The following is a 15,326-nucleotide window of genomic DNA, read 5'->3' on the forward strand; positions in this document are numbered from 1 at the left end:
AGCTTCTATAACAAATTAACTTTTAAATAATGATGATTCTTGATTCTTTAAAACGTTCTAACATAGTATAGACATAAATATATTGTGGAGATTAAAAAAAATGAAAACAAAAATAAAGTAGGAATTATCAAAAATGTTATTCGACTAAAGTTTTCTGTTTAATCTCTTTCCTTCTCAAAGGGGCATTATGGAAGTTTGACAGCCGCACGCTGGTCCTGTAGAATGAGCCCTGGCATTTTTACTGTGATTGCCTGTTTTTCTGTAAAATCACAGAAAAAGAGAGCTGCTCGGGTCGAGCAGGCTGCTTCATGCGCGTTCACGCTCAGGCATAGCCCGTAGCATTTGCTATCCGTAGTTTCAGCAGCAGAGAGAGAGGTAGTGCAAACTCAGCGACTTTGTCGCTGTTCCTAACGCCTAGTGACGAACCTAGCTACATTTTTGAGGACCCTTAGTTACTTTCTTCAAGATATTTTCTGCAAATTAGCAACAAAATAGCCATTTTCGCTCCGAACCATTCTTTGAACGTTGTTGTCATCAAGGATATAAAAGCTACAGATACAAACAATGTCTCTGGTGCTTTAGCTCACCTAGTAAGTTGTCGGACTCTCGTGCAGGGAGACCTGGGTTTGATTCTGGATGTGAATATAGTTTATTTAGAGTTTTTTTTTTTTACATTAATGGTATATTTTTTTACTGTAAGATGCCCAAATTTTTATTTGAGACTCGCCGAAAGGCATTGAATTCACAGATAAAAAAGATGTGCTTCAACTTTCATTTTGGAACAAATTTTCAAGCAAAGGAAGGGAATGATCTGAGCGTGCAGGAGGACTGACCCACCATAAACCTTTGTCAGCTGTGCTGAAGAGAAAGGTACAGAACCAAATTATTTAATTGATTAGCTGCACGTTCTCCTGTCCTCTGTCCTCCGGACCACACACACACACACACACACACACACACACACACACACACACACACACACACACACACACACACACACACACACACACACACACACACACACACACACACACACACACACACACACACACACACACACACACAGGACTGTCTCAGCTGTAATTTTCGTTAAGGAGTGTGCACGTACAGCATGCGCGCCTCGTGCACGAGCCTACTATTGAAGCTGCCATTACGCTTTTGGCCTGAGGGGGCAATCGCGAGCATAAAAATTCAAAAGTCCGTAAAATCCCTTTAACTCACATTAGTCAAAGACTTACATCAATGACACGTTTTGGACCAAAAGTACCTTCAACTCGAGTCCCAAAAGGATTAACACCATTTGAAGTCACGGACAACAAAAGACGTTTGATCATAGAAAACGGCGACTGGTGTTTAGCGCTATCTTGTTTTGTCCGACATCGCAGGTTTCCGGTTCCAGCAGAATCGTCTCAGGGAAGCTTCCTGAGGGAAGAGGTGAATGTTTCGTTATTGTGTTTGTGTTCAAAATCTAGCTTGTTTGCAGGTTTATTATAGCAGCTTTAAGTGGACTTGTTTGGTTACAGACAGGCATAGATATCGTTATGTAGTCCTGGAGAATCCAGGTGGTCAAAATCTGCAAGAGTTTGTCTGCCATCGTAGAAAATGCTCTAGATTAATTTGCACATTTAAAGTCTGGAAATTTATTTGCAATGATTTGGCAATACCTTCATCGGACAAACACTTTAAAAAACCACGACGTCCATTTGAAAAAGGTTTTACATTTCAGGCTAATCGCATCCAAACATCCGTGTTAAAATACTCCAGATATGTCTAATGAGGCACCTTTTTCTGCCGCTTTTCTCCAACACTTGTAGCAAAGCTGTAAAAGTCATCACAGTGAACTTCCAGATATTGGATAAATTTAATTCAGCCGAAGCGTACGTTAGACTTGGCTACACTCGCACTAGCCGTTAGTGTATCAATCTTAGAGAACAATTTATCCAAAACAACTACCTGTGATGATTTCTTTTACATAGAAACAAACTTTAAAGTGTCCACAATTTCATTTAAAAAATGCTGTTTCAAATAAAGTAGAATTTGCTGTGATCCACATCTTCGGTAACCTGGCAGATCTCTAAGTGCAGCCCCGCCCCGTGTCGAGTCTACACATTCTGATCTGGAATCGCTGCTGCAGAAACTGCCTCAAAGAGGGAGGGCTCTCTGCTAGAATACTTTAAGCTGATTGGAGGAGGTGCAGCGCCCGGTTGGCACTGGCTACGTGTTTTGTCTTTAGCCAATCACAGTGACAACTCAGATCACGTATACCATGTGCGTCTGATAAACGACAACAACTCGCTCAAGCTTCATTCATTCACTCATGCAGCAATAGCCATGTCTTTGGGTGATTTCTGGCAGTTTTGAGAGAAGAATATGCACATAAAGGGCAGGATTACAACAGAAGTCAGGTTTACCACAGAAGTCACTCGCCTTGGTCACTCGCCTTGGTCACTCGCCAGGCTAAGCGTGCTCTCCACGATACAATCGTCAAAACTAACTCCCGCCCTTCAGCACAGGGCTGACACACCACTGGATCGGCCTTTTTTTCGGCTGGAGGACAGACGCTTTGAACTGGAGCGGAACAAGATGGATTCTCCTGAGTTTGGAAAACTCCAAATCTCGTGAGAATTCATCTTGCAGCGCAAGGTTACAACTTCAGCGAACTTTCATTGACTTGTTTTTATTGACTAATTATTTCAACCACACAGTGTGATGAAAGCTCCTGTTTCATTTCCCTCCTTTATTTCCTTGTTTTTTGCTTCCAATCACAGGGAAAAGCGAAAAGGAACGGATATTTTATTCCACATTGGCTAAAAATGAGTTTCATTTACTGATAAATTCATTCAGAAACAAACTATTTAGAAACAAGCCTCTATATTTTCCAACCGGTTTCCTTTTCTTTAACAATTATCCAACTTCCTGTCAGCTTTCAGCTGAAATCCCAAAACGGCTGAGAGGTCTTACACATAAAGCTGAACCTAAAACCAAAGATTTGCATGATTTATCCAGCGCACCGCTGTTTTCTTGCTGTTTGAAACATAGCAAACGAACAATTTAGCCGCATTTGTTTGAATAGAAAATGTTAAACTTGATCTTGTTTTTATTCTCTTAAGTGTTTTATGTAGAAAAAGAGGAAAAAAGGACTTAATTGCTGCGTGAAGCTGTGAGCACAGTTTACCAACGCTATCAGCTTTTTAACAAGATCTAATTGAATCGCTGCTTGTTTCACTATGTGCCATTTCAATTAATTATTAGCACTAAAAAGCAGAAGGATTTCTGTAATATCACACACAAGCACTTAGTGAATGAAAGAGAAGGATAATGTAGTGCCGAAGCACGAGGCCCCTTCAGAATTAAAACCCAGATGTAGCTTTGGTTTGCTAAATTGAGGTTTTTATTCACTTACATTGATAAACGGCTCGACTCGTGAATGCATTTCTGCGATGACGCGTGGAGGCTGGAGATGGAAACAGGATGTGTTTCAAAGCGGATTTAACAACGCAGAATGCATAAAGCGTGAGGCCCTCGCTCTGAGAGAATGGAGTGTGTAAAATAAAAACAAATTAAAATAAAAAAGAGAGAATACGAGCCTGCGAGGTCACAGAAATAAAGATAAATGCGAGCAGCAACAGCAAGGCTGTGGCAATGGAGCTAATAAGAAGCTGTTTTATCTTTTTACAATTTAAATCGTAACCTTGAGTCCGCGGCCAGTCACGCGGGCTCCCGGAAGAGTCATAATTTTGGCAAAGGGGGCAGCAGTTCTGAGCCGGGCTGCAGCATTAGCTCTCTGAGTGAAATATATGGCGGAGACGCCTCTCGGCCCCATCCACAATCAATTGGATTCTTTTTCTTTAATATTTACTCGCAGCGATGAGATGCTCGTCTGCATGGTGATGAACAGTCTGCCACTGGCGTTTGAAGGTGACCTGTCAGTGGCTATGGACAAATCTCTCGCTCGCAGAAATGTAGAAAATAAATCATTAGGGGCAGGCAGTCAGACAGGGGCCCCGTCTCTCTGCCTCACTCTCCTCGGATTTAAATCAGCTCAGATTTATGATTTGAATTAATGCTTCGTTTGGTCAAAGAAATGCTCGCAGAGACAAATGATGTTTGGTACTGAAACCATCCTAATATTGATTACTGGGTGTCGCGGCAATCTCTTGTTTATATCAAGCACTCTCCTGTGACAGGGTGGCCAGCAGGAGTCATCCTGATAATACGCTGGAGATATATGGCCTGCTCTGCACCGTGGAGCCATGAAACACAGCAAACAGCACGCTGTCTTCTTCGTCTGCCCACAGACGCAGAGAAAAAATCTAAAAAAAGTCAGGCTCACGGGAAAGCCTGATGGCGGCGTTATTTAACATTCCATAAGCGGCTCACTCTGGTCTGATTTATGGGTCTGACCAGTTTGGAGTGTGAATTCTGAGTATGTTCAGGCTTATTATCAAATTACAATCCAGAAATGTAGAAATCACCTGATTGATTCATTGTGGAGTGAGCAAAGGGCTCTGACTTTCACCTTTCTCCATTTCATTTTGTTTTATTGGCCTTCTAGGTCACCCAGCTCAAACACACACAACAAAAACGAAATAAGATGGGTTTATTTATTGAAACAAATTCACCAGCACGATAGGGATTGATATGATAATGAGGCTGCTTCTGATAAGGATCAGTCCAATCAGGAGGACATGAAACCACTGAGGAGAAATCCGTCTCCGGTTTGGAACGCAGGTGCCTCGTCTCCGTGTTCGTCTGAAGCAGATCTGGTTCTGTGAAGTGCTCGGAGCGAAAGCACAACACAGCCGGCTGGTGAAGGACACTCTGTGCTGTTTTCAGAGCCGGATAGCCCAGCGATGTCTTTGTGTTGATGGAAATTGAACAGGCTAATGTTTCTACCTCTCATTAAATATTCATCACAATTAGACCTTCCTGTTTGCATCAATGTTATTAATTATGAGGTAAAATATGACAAAATAAGAAATCAGAGGGTATATGTGGAAGAAGTGTGGTGGCATGGAGATGGAGCAACAGATAATTGTAAAAGGAGATGGAATTAAAAAGTGTGTGTGTGTGAGAGGGGGGTTCCTTTGATTTTTTTCCCCCTTGCACTCTTTAGTCGTGCAAAGGGAGCCCTCTCAAAGCACAGTGTGGATTGTTCCTGCACCTCTCAGGAAATGCCACAATTACAGATCACAGACCAAGCAAAACACGTGTGGTGCTCGGCCTTGAGGGGGATAAACCGCCCGCCGTTCCCTCCCAGCGCATTGACCCCAGCCACAACCTTCATTACTGGCAGAAGAAAATATTGTCAGCTGCCCACTAACAAACACCTGCCAATTTCACAAGAATGAATTGCTTTTTTTTCCTCCCCTAACTGTGAAAAAAAGAAACATTTGTTTTGAACTGCAGAGACGAGCACAGCCAGTAAGTCACTGGGATGAAACCAGTTAAAAACACAAAGTTGGCAGAGAATATGCAAATTGTCATTTGGAATCACACTGAATTGCTACATGCAGCTTTCCCAACATTATATATTAACAGGTCACCTGGGGAATATTACACTCTCCTCCTAACCTGAAGTGGGATTGAGATACTCTCGGCAAATCTGCAACTGCTTTAAGAGGAAATTGTTTGCGTGCATTTTTGGAACATGTCAAAAATCTCAACAAGACAAAAGCGGGCCCTGGAACTAGCATAAGGGAAGTGGGAACTTAGTGGGAATGTTTTAGACATTTTTGAAACTCCATAGTTGCAATATGACGTTTGTTACCAACCACTGGCTTTAGCCCAAATAAAACTGGTCAACACTCACTTCACAGCCTTTATGGAGCTTTGGCAATACAATTCTGAAAATGCATTAAATTTATTGTAGCTATTTGTAAAAATAATAATAAGTCAAAAGATTCATCCATTCAGCAACATAGGCCCCATCTCAATACCCATTCTGCAGCCTACAGTCCTCTGTCAAGTGCCCTTGGAGAAAATGCACGTAGGGCTTCGAGTGTGTAGTAAACAAGTGTGTAAATAACTGCGGAGTTGGGACGGTGACCGTTGCATCATGGGCCACGACTTCCTAAACGGGCATGCTGGTTGCTGCTTTAACTATTTTGCTGCTTTAAATGATATTAATTGATTAAATTAGTGACATATTGTGTCCGAAAATACACACCAGCAATGTTATCAGTTAAAAATATGTGTCAACAGACATGTCATGCATCTTTCCAACCGAGAAACTTTGATTCCTATCATATATGTATGCAATAATAAAATATTTTATATTTTGATATGTAAGCTTGAAAATACATATTTTGGGAAATGGCACACGAGCCATTTCTTCGCCTTCTTCTCAAAATTCCCTTGCAACAATGGATTGTGGGTAATACCCTTTGCTGAAGTCTGCACCAATGTGGGTTTTGGCAAACTGTGGATCAAAGGTGCAAAAGAGGCGGGGCCAAGGTCCAGACATAAGAATCAGGACACCCCTGGATGAGGTTAAGGGGCGCATGTATGGAAGTGCAAGATTTGGGACTAGGCCGCTGAATACTTAAAGTCATTATCTCACAAGGCTCTAGCAACTAATATTTGATGTCATTCTTGAAAGTTTCCAAAATGTCCCAAAATATTTTTCATTGATTCTCAATTCTCCCATGTAAAATTGAAGGAAATTCCAACTATTGTAAAATAAATCTTACAACAGGCTTTCTCTCAAAATAATCACTGCAAGTGTCTGGAACTTGTCTCGAAGCCTTCTCAATTTAGTTTCTGTGAGTCCAAAACTTTGAGTAATGTAAGGCAAGTTAAGGAGGGACTATGAGGGTAAATTAAGAGTGGATTGAAACATGAATAAATTGTGAATTTTCGCTAATATTTGTAGTAAATCTTGAACGAGATTCAGAATTAAGAATAAACGATGAAGCATGTTTGTCTTTTCCATCTCAATTTGGCCCTGTCTCACTTACGTCTCTGTCTTTCGCCCGGTGTCTCTCTTTGGCCACCGGGTGCTGCCCTGCCACTCATCTGACTCCTCACCACGCAGCGCTAATGGAGCTGAAATCCTGTTTGTAATTAGATATGGGAATTCCGCTGTCATCAGCCAGATGATGCCACAACATGCCGAGCAAACAGCTCACAGAAAGACAACACCGCAGGAAAAAGGCAACAACAGTTGCTGCTTTATTTCACATCTTTGTGCACATTTTGAACCAAGAGAAGCAGGCATATTTATTATTAAATCCCTCTGTTTCCCATATGTGGCTCCAGTCCCGGTGGAGGTTGAAGTTGGACGGGTGGTGACAGGTACCTGGAGTGTTGCCTCGCAGTGAGATGAAAGAAAAGGTTCTGGGTGAGATGATGAGGAAGCATCGTTCTTGCTTTCAGGGTCATCAGGCAAATTTGCAGAAAAGCTTTGCCTTCATGTTTGCATGTGTCACTGTGCATGCGTGTCTGTGTGCGTGCGTGCAGAGAAAGAGGGGTCCTTGGCCCCTGAGAGCGCTCTGTGAGGAGACCACAGCTGTACACTCCCAGCAGCTAATTGGTCCTTATCTAGCTGTCCCATTCATCTTCATTTTTTACCAATTACTGAGCATTATCTGTGTTCTCAGTTGGGTATGGGACTTAATCCTTTATGGTTAAGCTGGTGCTACAGCTTGCAAATTTACAAATGGAAGACGGGAGGAGTGGGGGTGGGGAGGAGCGGGGGGCAAAAGTCAGAGCTAAAACAATCTCTGAAACTTCCCATCATCCCTCAGTGGCACAAAGCAAATCAATAAACAATGACATCACGTGAAGGAGAAGAGGAGGAGAAAAAATGGATGGGATCAATTATTAGCGTTATAATTCAAGTCCTTGTTTGCAAACGTTTGCAGGCTCATTGATTAGGCCGTTCTTGTTGCACTCACTATTATTGACCTGTTAAACCCATATTTTCTCATCATCAGTGGTTTTGCGTTTGCAAACGATGCTTTACGGGTGTTAATTATTCAGCACATGTTCATTTTGAAGCACAGCGAGTCAAAAATCATCCTGTTTACTCTGCAAACGGCACAAACAGTATATTGCTCATCCAGAAGGTACATCAAGACGCTGCAATCTGGGCCAGTTAGCCTTAATTTTCCAAGATCAATGCATAACTAGGCTTCTCTCTATATGGGGTCCGTGCTTGACCGTGCTGCAGAGCTGACTGAAGTCAGCCTGGGTACCATGCACTAATTACTGGAGTGTTTACTGCTCTGCTGGAAAGCATTTGTAGCATTTAAGTCCTTACAAGTGAGTGTGTGTGTTTTCTGATGGACTGATAAAGGCATTAAGATGTATGCGAGGGAAATTAGATTGGAAAAATTGCAGGAGGAGTGAAATCAACTTAGAGATTGATGTATAGAACGACAGACGGAGGCATGCACGCAACAGGAAAACACACTCATCCAGTTTGATAGGGATATGTTTGGTCACACTCTTTGCGCCAGCTGTCAGCCCAGCTCCACTGCTGCGATTTAATTAGTCTGTTTATGTCCTTTCTAATAATAACGCTCTCAGGGTGGAAGGACACATCCAACAAGCTAACGATGCACTCCAACCTGCTATCCACAGTGCCGGTGCTGATGGCACAGTGCAGCTAAAATATGGGCCACGACGGAGGATGGTCGAGACTTCCTGTTCCTCCAGACAGAACAGCGGCCCTCGGGCTCAGATCTAGCATCGCCCCCTAATCAATCCTAACCTTAACCATTAGGGGATAAAACACGCACTGACCTGATATAAGTGTCTAGGGGCAACTTCATCCATCTTCCTCTCTAGCACTCTTATGGGAGCTTTTGTCAGCCAAAGCTCGTTGGAGAGACGAGATTGTTGCCACAGGCCGAAGAGAATCCAGTTCTTCAACGTATCGTAGACAGTGACACATGCTGTCTGATTTGTGCAAGTTTGTTTGGATTCTCTTCTACAAATTTCAGCGGGTACCGGTGGTGATTCAGACACACCGGGCGAGATACGGCGTGGCAGACCAGGCAGATTTGCAGTCTGAGTGAAGAGCTTGATGTTTCTCTGTCTCTCTCTCTCTTGGGCTTTGGCCCTCACTGTCTCTCTATTAGTCCACCAGGCTCATGGGAGCCAGGTGACAGATAAGTCAGGGACGACACACACATTTTAATAGACATTTCAAAAGATAAACCTGATAATCATTTCTCTCTTTAATGAAGTCTAATGCCCTCGTTCTAATTCCGGTTGCGTCGGCTGTAGAGCATCCCTTGAATATGCATGATTGGGAAATTGCTATGATGTAACTGCAAAACACACAAACAAGTGCAGAAATAGATTACAGCAACAGGGAGGGGGATTGATTAAACATTAGTTCTATAATGATCGGATAATATTGCGTTTGGGTGGCAGCTGGGTCGTCGCATAGAAAGAAGGGGGAGACGAAATATTTGTCTGATTGTCTCATGCGGTTAGCTCACGATAACAGAAGCAGAGCTATAAAAAAACAACTGACCAGTCGAGTTGTCATCCCTCATCAACGTTAGGCCTCGTTCTTCATTAATTGGATAGATTAATTTGGAGCGCTTTGACGGGGGAGGGATGCATGTGTTGGGCTGTCCCCTCCTTACTATTCTCTGTCAGGTTGAATTTAGCCAGGGAAGGGGGTGACCTTTGAAAGTGAAGAGATCAACACAATTTGAAAAGACAATGTCACTTGGTGTAAATGTGATACGTGTAATAAATGACATTCAACCTTTCAGTGATGACGAGCTTTCGCAGGTCGGAGCAATGTTAGTATACGTGTGATTGCGTCAAACCAGAGCGGTTTGCACGTAAGACGCAGCAGCAACAGAGCCTCGGATATCATCATTTTGCTCTGATTATGTGTAAGAGGACACATTAGCATAACGTAATGATATTACAGTGTACACAATAACGGTAATGATACCATGATGGCAACAACAAAACAACAATCTCTTCTGCTGTGATTACACTGTAGAAACGTTGTATTCTGTGGCGGTAATCAGGAGGAGAATCAAAAAGCGTTTATGTGAAAGAAATGGTTCTACAACGGCTCTCTGTTAGGTGCCTGAAATGAAAGGTGTGTGTTTTTTCATGGTTATCACAATTATGATACGGGAACCCTCTTCCAAATAGAGCTATCAGCCAAAGTGAACGCAGACATCTCCACCATCACAAAGCCTCTCCTACGGGACCGAGATAGAGAGAGAAAAGCCTTAGCAAGTTCAAACGCTGTGAAGGAATTTCACAAATCAGCTTGCCTTTCACTGTGTGAACAAAAGGAGGAAATTCTTCGTAAATAATGTGCTAAACTTCTTCTGACAAAGTGCTCACGTTAGCTAAATGATTCAAATAAAAAGCAGGGATTAAAAAATGGCAGGATGTTTACCTTTGGTACTACAGATATTGGAAAGCAAACTTTTTTTTCCCTTTTGTATTTGTCATCTATGAATTTGTGAAGCTCCTTTTAGTGTAATTATTAGTTTTTGTAAAACTTGGATTTGGGGAAACCAATTAAATTGGAGCTTATTTGTTAAATGTTTGTTTTACAGTTTAAAACAACAACAATATCAAGGCTACAAGTATTCAGAATCTCTTGTCATTAGTTATTTTGACCATTGTTAAGTGTTTCTGCCTAAATAAGGTGTAGGCAATCCTGGTCCTTGAGTGCCACTATCCAGCATGCTTTTGTTGTTTCCCTGGTCTAACACACCTGAGTTAATCAATAGGTGATTAACAGGCTTCTGCAGAGGTTCACAACCTGGTGAACAAGTGATTAAACCACTGACTTAAAGAGCAAGTCACCCACTACCACAGTTTCACTCCACTCCCACTTCCTGTTTGAAAATTTCAACCAATACTGTTGCCTGGCAGGCCGAGAGGGCGGAGCCGTTAACAAATACAATCACACAGGCTCACAATGGCATTATGACATCATAATGTACCGGCTAACGTCATAGTGAACCTCTTAGCTAATAGCTGTGGCAGATTTAAATTCAAATGCAGTGCAGAGTTTTTAGCTGCACACTCACAGTTTTAGGCAGAGTATTTTAATTTTAACTAAAATGCACTAAAGTTTTAAATTATTGACTACACATGTCTACAGCATGATTAGACACTCATTTATATAGTTTATCAGCAAAAAAAAACATTGATTTGGGGGTGACTTGCTCTTCAAGTGTGTTGGAGCAGGGAAACAACTAAAAAGTGTTGGATAGCAGCACTTAAAGACCAGGATTGCCTATCCCAGGAATGTTCTAAATAGTTGAGATCTTACAGTTATGCTGTCAGGCTCCAATTATTTAGACTTTCTTGCCATTAATTAATTTGGCTATTATTAAGTTTTTGTGTCTAAATGTTCTAAATAATTGCTATTTTACAGTTGTAGTCTAGAGGTATGAATGTCTGCCCTGGGACCGGAAGTTTTACACAGGAAAAACTACGTGAACATCACAAAACGTTAGCAAATACTAACCCTAACTAGGGCTGAACAACTGTAATCTAATTGCGATTTTTTTCCTTCAATATTACAATTGGGATTTTATTCATGATTATTTTCTCAAGGGGCATTTCTCATATTTTTCAACTAACAGAAGCAAAACAAATCTGTGTAACTTGAACTGAATATAAAACAAGTTTATGCATCTACAAGTTTATTTGTCTACATATACGTAAACACTCACAAGTAAAGACAAACTTTTGTATTTGAAGGTGCAATGCTTTGCAGCCAGAGGCACATCCCTCAAAGGAGGATAGGTATTAGCATCAACTGTGAAAATGTATTTGCAGGAAAGAAGTGTTTCCCATTTATTGAAGTCTTTTGTGTTTAGTTTTTGATGTCTTGTCCATGCGGTTACGTTCATAGCTGCTAGCTAAAAGTCAGTGGAGCTAAAGTCTCTTACGGTTTTCTAGTTTTACTGAAATATCTGTCTGTACCTATTTGATTGATGGTGGTTTTTACCTTTCACTAGACTCCTAATTTAATCATTTGGCATGTTCCTAATTTGTAATTTGTAAGAATGTAACCGTCGATATTGGCATTAGCATCCCTATAGGTTTTTCCATGTATATTAGCATTGTGCTAACCACTCACTGCCAGTGAAATTGCAGCCTTTGCAATTAGAAAATCCCTTTTTGTCACATTTCAATTTAATTGCACATGCAATTAATCGTTCCGCCCTAACTCTAACCTCGATTTTTTCATTGAAAATAATGAATTGTGGAAGGGAAATGATATACATTCTCAAACAAAAACTTCTTCTGGCTCTTAGAGAGTACAGGCGCTTTTTTCCTCCTCTCCTCCCATAGGTTGGTTTATGCTTGACGCGTCCGCGAGGTCCGCGCGGAAAAGTTGAGTCATTTTGCATCATTTTAACAACCACGCCCCTCCACCGCGTCTCCGCACGGCTCAAAATTTCCGCAACACGCACCTAGGAAAATTTCTAACCACGCGGACGGACGGACGCGGAAAAACACGGCGGACTGGCAACAACTAGTATGGCAGAGGTTCGTAAATACAGACATTTGTATGATTCAGCTCTCAGAGATCACCGGGATCATCATGTTGTTAATAATTCTTGGAGAGAAATAGCTCGCACTGTCGGAAAAGACGAGGACGCTGTTAAAAATGCTGGAATGCCATGTTGTAAACAGTCATTTTTACTGCTACTATGGTGTAGTGTTGGATGCATGCTGTAGAGCTCCATGCTGCCCCCTAAAGTTTGGGAGAATATTGGCTCACCGCAGAGACGAGCCGCACGAACCATAAACGCTGCGAGTTGTGAAGCGCGTTCCATCCGCGAGCCACATCACCGCGCGGAAAGTGAATGCGTCAAGCATAAACCAAGCTTATCTTATCCCCAAGGCTCTTTGTCTGTTTTTGAGTGTACGGCGCTTCTACATTTTTTCTGGAAACTGGAAATTATTAAAAATGGACCTGGTCAGCTGGTCTCTCAACGCGATTGACAACATTTTTTCAACAATGAGAACAGGAGAAGGGGCTCCCGGGTGCCCCTCTGGACTCCTGGAAACAGTGGAACCTGATCTGCTTATCTCAACTGTCTGTAGAGGATTCTGAAGATGTATGAATATTCATGGTGTTGGAGTCAGGTTTTCTGCTTTTTGGCCTGGGAGGTTACCTAGCTTACCGAAAAATTAATGAGCTGTCGAGGAATATTGGCTCTTTCCCGGAGCTCAGGGATGGATTACACCGTGCTATGAATGCACAGACTCATATAATTGTCGAGATGAGTCGTACGCTTGGAACTTTGGCTGAGATTCATGCATTGGCACAAAAGATGGATGCGATCAAGGAGCGAGTGGACGAATCAGCACGGATTTGGATAGATTAATTTACGCTATTATTGGATTTTGGGAGGTTGAGGACCAGAGTAACTTTAAGACAGAGAAGAAATTATCTCTGTCTGCCCCCCCCCCCCCCCCCCCCCCACCCACCCACCCAACCCCACCCCCACAGGGCTGCGAGCTGTGAAGGCCGCTGAATCGTTCCAGGAGTCACTGTGCCCTCTAAACCCAACGACCCCCCCGTCCAAATGGAGGTGACAAGCACTGCTTATCGCGACTGCATTCACTGACGGGTGGAGAGTCCCAAACCCACCTCCCCACCTAGTGGACACTTATGTTGTGTAATGTCTGAAGTCTGTTGCATTTCTGTCTGAGGTGTTTTTTGCATAGCAAAGCTGCCCTCCCTGTGGAGGGTAACTCTGAAGTGCCTTTTCTTTCCTCCACCTGACCCAATCCTCATGTAAACCCTCTGATCTCTATTAAGGTAGCGCGACTCGGGTTGCGAATGACCACAGTCACCAATTCTTGTCATGTGCCTTTGCCTATGTATGCATGTCTGATCTCAGAATTGTGTGTACTGAAACTTTAATTTCCCCCTGGGATTAATAAAATATCTTTGAATTGAATTTGAATTGAAATAAATTAAAAAAAAACTAAATTTGTTACCAAATTTCCTTAACACAGACATTATTGCCCCCATCTGGCCTGGCATGAGAATGTCAATTTTCTTTTTATCTGCGTCCAGATTTTTTTTTTTTTATCATACAAAAATGTGTTTAGCAAAGTATTTTTGAGGTCCCAAACTTAATAGCATGGGGTTTGCACAAAGTGTATAAGCTATTATTTTATTTTATTTAACCAGTGGCGGATTTAACAGAAGGGGTATGGAAGGTGTTGATGCAAATTTTATAATTAAGACAGATTATCTGATGACCACATGCAAACTGACTCCCAGACCTCCCCCACCTCCTCCACTAACACGATATGACTGCAGAGTGGGCCGTGATTGATAACACTCGTCAATATATTTCATTTCAGGAGCTTTAGTCAAATGACAACTGGTTGTCATTGACTGAAAGCAATCTTTTTAAAAGGGGGACCTTTTTCTAAGTATCAGATGAAAATGATTCCTCTGTCTGCTTGGGTGTCACTGTCTGCAGGAGCTTTATTGATTGGACTTGAATATATTGCTCCCGCAGTAGTAACAGCTGCTGGTAATATCTCTCCTCTCTCCTTCTGCTCCCCTCTTCTGCTCGCAGCAGTTTTCTGAGCTGGCGGCTTTATTGTAAGTGCTCGGATGTCGGGCCTCTCACACGTATCCTGTGTGTTTATCAAGAGTGATGTGTGACAAATGTAAAGTGTGCCTGGTTCCGACCCAAATTAGAGAAGCGAGCGCCGTTTGCTAATGTGTCCTGAAGGTTTGGCTCTCTTGGCCCTCCGCCCCGTTCCCGTGCATGACTGAGTTAACTAAACCCACCATTGCCCCCCCCCCCCCCCCCCTCTCTGCTTTATAGGCTGCGTGTTATCAAGCACAAGAATGTTGGCATTGGTCGGTAAAGGTCATTTACTGTAATGAGATGTGCCACATGCAAGCATATGGCCCGATTATTGCCCTGTTCGTTAACATTTTCAGCAAAGAGACAAATAGACAGCTAAAATGGGGAGGTAGGAGGCTGGAACGTGTTTAGCATTCTCCCTCTTCAAAGATTGGGAAGAAGTTTCATTCACAACAGATCTGTCACAGAAATGATTGATCTTTCAATTTTCATAAGAAATGCATGCCACCAGAGCAGAGGATTTAAATTATCCCACAAAAGTTGCATGCCTTCGATTTTATACACTTAAAGGACAAACACCTCTGTCTGCTTCCACGGTAATTCCTACCACATGTTACACTCCACTGGTTAGCGTGGGGAAGCAATTATGTTACCTCATCAAATCAGAACTGTTTTTATCTCCGTTTCTCTTAAAACACGTGAGGATTTTGACAAGAATTAAAGTGCCTTTTTGTAAACAAAAGTTGTGTT

General features: G+C 42.2%; 1 protein-coding gene across 4 annotated transcripts in view; it reads left to right on the forward strand.

Annotated features, from left to right (window-relative positions):
• The window catches only part of dachd (dachshund d), a 126,658-nt gene that overhangs the window by 72,844 nt on the left and 38,488 nt on the right, over positions 1-15,326 (forward strand). The window lies entirely within an intron of this gene.

Source organism: Nothobranchius furzeri, chromosome 14 (assembly GCF_043380555.1).
Source record: "Nothobranchius furzeri strain GRZ-AD chromosome 14, NfurGRZ-RIMD1, whole genome shotgun sequence".
NCBI classification, from domain to species: Eukaryota; Metazoa; Chordata; class Actinopteri; order Cyprinodontiformes; family Nothobranchiidae; genus Nothobranchius; species Nothobranchius furzeri.